This window comes from Octopus bimaculoides, chromosome 23 (assembly GCF_001194135.2).
Source record: "Octopus bimaculoides isolate UCB-OBI-ISO-001 chromosome 23, ASM119413v2, whole genome shotgun sequence".
Taxonomy (NCBI): Eukaryota; Metazoa; Mollusca; class Cephalopoda; order Octopoda; family Octopodidae; genus Octopus; species Octopus bimaculoides.
The window spans coordinates 21,631,753-21,636,931 of record NC_069003.1 but is presented as its reverse complement, the minus strand read 5'-3'; positions in this window follow the sequence as shown (position 1 = coordinate 21,636,931).

Genomic DNA, 5,179 nt, shown 5'->3' with positions numbered 1-5,179 from the left:
TATATTCTAGAATATATTGCTAGTGTGCATGAATGTTGTAGCAGAAGTTAAGAGATAAAAAGAACAACAAAACCAAAAAGCTGAGTCTGAGACGAATCGTATGCAAAGTTGCAACAAGAGAGAGGGAGAGAGAGGGGTGGGGTCCTGAGAAAGTCCTACCTAGTGATGTGCATGGAGGATGGTAATTTGGCACAGAGGTGCCAAATAATCCGAGTGGAAGGAAATGGTGAAGCAAACTTGCTGTGGAGAAAGATCAAGGAAGACATAGGAAGAAGTAGTGAGCGTTAATGTCATGAATGAAGGATAAAGGACTGCAAAAAAGAGACATTGAGTTGAATGCTGATGACTCATCTAACCCATGCCAGCAGGGAAAATAACAGACGTAAAATTCTTGCCCTCTCTTCTTTCTCTTCCCCTGTCTTGTCACTATACCTCCTTGTTCTTATCATTATATACTCCCTCTCCACCACCTTTAATCCCCATCTGTGCTCCTTCAACTATTGTCCTCCTCCTCTTCCTCCCATTCTACCTATGGCACTTCATTCATCTCACCAGTCTCTCCTTACCTCTATATTCCTGTAAAATCTCCTTTCAGATTAGGTTGTTGTAATGATTATAATCCACGTGGTGGGCATTCCCTGTTTTATTTGAGTGCGCCAATATTTCAGATTTGCTGATAATTTCTTTATTTATTTGGTGTAATTTCCAAAGGTATGGGTTCTGTCTTAGGGTTTGTTTGCAGAACTTGATGTTCTTAACTATGTTCCACAACTATTCCTCAAATTTTGCCAGATGAGGGTTGAAAAGTGGGTTACCTCTGCTTCTAATTCTATTCTATTCTTTCCTCTCCTCCTCTTCACTTTAGCCCTTCTTTTCCAAATCCTCACTCCGCTTAAAACATGGTAAAGAAACCCAAAAAATGTGATGCATTAGGTTGACGTTTGGAAAAACCGAAAGATGTCTTTCATGTTTCGAACTTATGTTCTTCTATGGAAAGGATGTGTTTATGTGTGTGACGCTATTTCATGTGTGTCCATGTATAGGATTATCAGACAAGTGCGTATATGTGTGTGTAATCTTATATATTGTTTGAGTATGAGGCTGTCAGTCACATGTGTTTATATGTGTGTGTGTGTGTGTGTGTGTGTGTGTGTGTGTATTGTGTGTTTATGTATATGTATATACATGTGTGTGAGTATATGTGTATCACTGTTTTCAGTTGATGTGTGTGTATGAAGTTGTCAGATAAAATAGATGTGTGTGAAGGTAATGTGTGCGTGTATATTCTGTGTGTTTATACATACGTATACATGTATATCAGTACTAGTATGTTTGAGGCTATCTGATGTGTGTGTGTGTGTGTGTATGTGTGCTAGGAGGATGATAAGTGTTGTAATGGATTGAGGCGTTAGGAGGAATAAAGGTACCAAAAGTGGTAGGTGTTGGGAAGTGTGGGATGGAAGTGTGGATGTGTGTGTGTGTATGCATGTGCATAGCTGACTGTATGCGATGTGGAAACATAAATAATGTGTGTAGTGTTGGGTAATTCAGTTAGAGTAGGTGAGTGGGGGTTGAGCAGGTGAGTGGGGGGTAGAAGTTGAGGGGACAGTAAGAAGGTAAAGGGTGCATCGTGTGTGTAGAGAAGGGACTTAAATGAAGTGGTGTGGACAATTTAGGCCATGAAGGACAAAAGTATGTGGAGAGAAAATTAAACCCTGCTGCAGACAGAGGTGGGAGTCCAGGTTGCCTCTGTGCAACACCAGTCCAAATTCATTCAGATATTGATTTCAAATTTTGGTACAAAACTTGCAAGTTCAGGGGAGGGGACAAGTTGATTACATTGACCCCAGTGCTCAACTGGTACTTATTTTATTGACTTCGAAAGAACGAAAGGCAAAGTTGACTCTGGCGGAATTTGAACTCAGAACATGAAGACAAGGAAAATGCCACTAAGCATTTTGCCCTGCATGCTAACAGTTCTGTTAGCTTGCTGTTTTAAAACTCAGACAGATATTGCAGAGATTGAACAGTCGAGTGGAAATGGTGCAAGACTGAGGTATCGTTGCCAAGTCTGATGTCCCGAAGGTCTCAGGCAAAATAATCAGCTGAGCACTGACCAATTTGTCTAATGTTGGGGGAGTGGCAAAGGAGCAGAAGAGGCAGTAAGTGAAATTACTAGAGGGGTAAGTGAATGAGTTGGGGATGTGATAGGGGTGATGGTGGGTAGCAGTGAGGACAGTGGTATTGGAGAGGAAGGGACAGGTGCAGCAGTCTGGATGAGAGCAAGGGAAGGAATCTGGTCGAGTGCCAGGAGGAGGAAAGAGGTCACAAACCAGTAGGTCACTTAGATTGTGGGTGCATTTGAATGAGGGGAGGGAAGATGTGTGGTGGAAGGGTTGAATAAGAGAGGCAGAAAGTGCATAAAATGGTGCTTTGGAGGGATGGTAGGTAAGGGGGAAGAAAGGTGGATAAGGATGGGGTTGGCATGGGGAGAGAAGGAAGATACACAGTCAACAGACTGTGTATGGGCAATGTCAGTTTGGATAACAGCAGAAGTGGGGTGTCCCTGTTGGGTAAGGTGGTAAGTCATGAGTTGGAACCATGCCTTAAAGGCTTGGTCACCACTACAAAGACAATGGAGATGGAGGAACTAAGAGAAGGAGGATGGACAGTTTGGTGTGGGTAGGACGGGAAGAAGAGAAGTTGAGGTAGGAGTGGGAGTCTGTGGGCTTGTAGTAGATGGAGGTGGTAAGACACAGTTAGATATTTCTGTTTATGTTAACAGAAATACCCAAGAAGTTAACAGGGGTGTTGGAGACAGAGCAGAAGAATTCAAATGTCAGGTGGAAGGATTGGACAAAAGAGTGAAAGGAGTTAAGTTGCCTGTACGTGAGTGTGGTCGTGCTGATGCAGTTGTCAATGTACCAACCATATAGCTTAGGAGTGGGACCAGTTGACTGTGAGACTGTTTGGGCCTCGACATAGCTGATGAACAGTTTCGTATATTTGGAGCTCATTCTTGTTCCCATAGCAACTCCTGAGATACAATGATAAAACTCTCCTTCAGACCGAAAAGCTATTTAAAGAGAGAATCAATTCAGCTAACTGGAGAAGGATAAAAGTGCTAGGTTGAGGACCAGGATGTAAATCAAGGAAGTGTTTGATGGCAAGGAGGCTTTCATTATGAAGGATAACAGTATACAGAGACTTGAAGTCAAGAGTGAATTGGGAGGGCCCAAGAGGAAGCAAGAAGGAATTAATGAGATGAAGAACATGATTGGTGTTGTGAATGTGAGGGAAGTGAAACCGTCAGTGATACAAAGACAAGGTTGAAATATTTAAAGGTTAATTTAGTTGGGCATAGCGTTTGCTTCCTTCCTAAGATCCTTAAACCCAACACTCTTGGCCACTCCATTGTCTCTGCCTGCAATTACCAAACTGGACTGATTTCAAATTTTGGCACAAGGGCCAGCAAGTTCAGGGGAGAAGGTAAGTCGATGACATTGACCTCCATTGCTCAATAGGTACTCTTTTTTATTGACCTCAAAAGGTTAAGAGGCAAAGTCAACTATGGCAGAATTTGAACTCAGAATGTGAAGATAAGTGAAATACTGCTAAGCATTTTTCCCAGCATGTTAATGATTCTGCCAGCTCACCAGCACTAATTGCTCGACTGAATTAACCTTTAAATACTTCGACCTTGTGCTTGTACTCCCTTCACATTCACAACACCAATCATGTTCTTCATCTCATTAATTCCTTCTTGTTTCCTCCTGGACCCTCCCAATTCACCCTTGACATCAAGTCTGTGTGTACCGGACAGTGAGGTTGGCTGCAGTGTGTGGTAGGAGAGAGGAAGAAATAATTCTTGGATAGTAGAATTGTTGGCTATGAGGTGTGGAGTCAGAGTGTAGACAGAAGGTGGTGTCTTGCAGTTGACAAAGTGTCTCAGGCCTGTAGGGGTCTGTATGCCACACAACAGCCCTACCTCAATTCCCTGTGAACTGAGCACTCTGTTGACAAGCCATTGATATCAAATAAAGTATTCAACATTCATGATATACAAATTACTAAGTACCTGTTCTTTCTGTAGTAACTAGATTTGTTGAGCACTCAGTACCCTCTGTGAAGTGGTAGGCGTTAGGAAGGGTATCCAGCCATAGAAACCATGCCAGATCAAATTGGAACCTGGTGCAATCCTCCAGCTTGCCAGTTCTAGTCAAATCGTCCAACCTATGCCAACATGGAAAGCTAAATGATGATGATGATGATGATGATGATGATCGGCTGCTTATTAGCACCGCCTTTAGTCGAGGAAATTGGCCCCAGGACTTATTCTTTGTAAGCCTAGTACTTATTCTATCGGTCACTTTTGCTGAACCGCTAAGTTACGGGGACGTAAACACACCAGCATCAGTTGTCAAGCGATGTTGGTGAGGGACAAACACCGACACACATATATATACATATATACGATGGGCTTCTTTCAGTTTCTGTCTACCAAATCCACTCACAAGGCTTTGGTCTGCCCGAGGCTATAGTAGAAGACACTTGCCCAAGGTGCCACGCAATGGGACTGAACCCGGAACCATGTGGTTGGTAAGCAAGCTACTTACCACACAGCCACTCCTGCGCCTAAGGATGTTCATCATTCAAAAAATTTTTTTTGTTTCAGTCTATGGAGAAATAGTTAAATAGGCCATGTCCATGTTTTTTGCAATGTAGGTTTATATTGGTAGTACAGTGGTAAATATCCCCGCCCATCATGGAATTCGATTCCCTGCTGGAGACGCATTTATATTCTTTAAGGTGGTGCGCCTGCATGGCTGTAACATCAAAGACTTTTCCATTTTTTCCAAACTTCAAATTAATACACCTGCTTGATGTTCCCTTAGTTGTCTCTGTTTTTTGTTTTCAGTACATTTGAATCATATATGTGTATATGTATGTATGTGTGTGTGTGTGTGTGTGTGTGTGTGTGTGTATCTGTGTGTGTGTGTGATCCCCTTTCGCTTGACAATAGGTGATCATTTGTTAACGTTTCTGTAACCTAGCGGTTCGGCATAAATGACAAATAGAATAATTACCAAACCTTAAAAAATAAAATAAACAAAATGAAAAAAAACACACATAAGTAGTAGGTTCAAATTGTTTGACTAAACCCCTTTAAAGCGGTGCC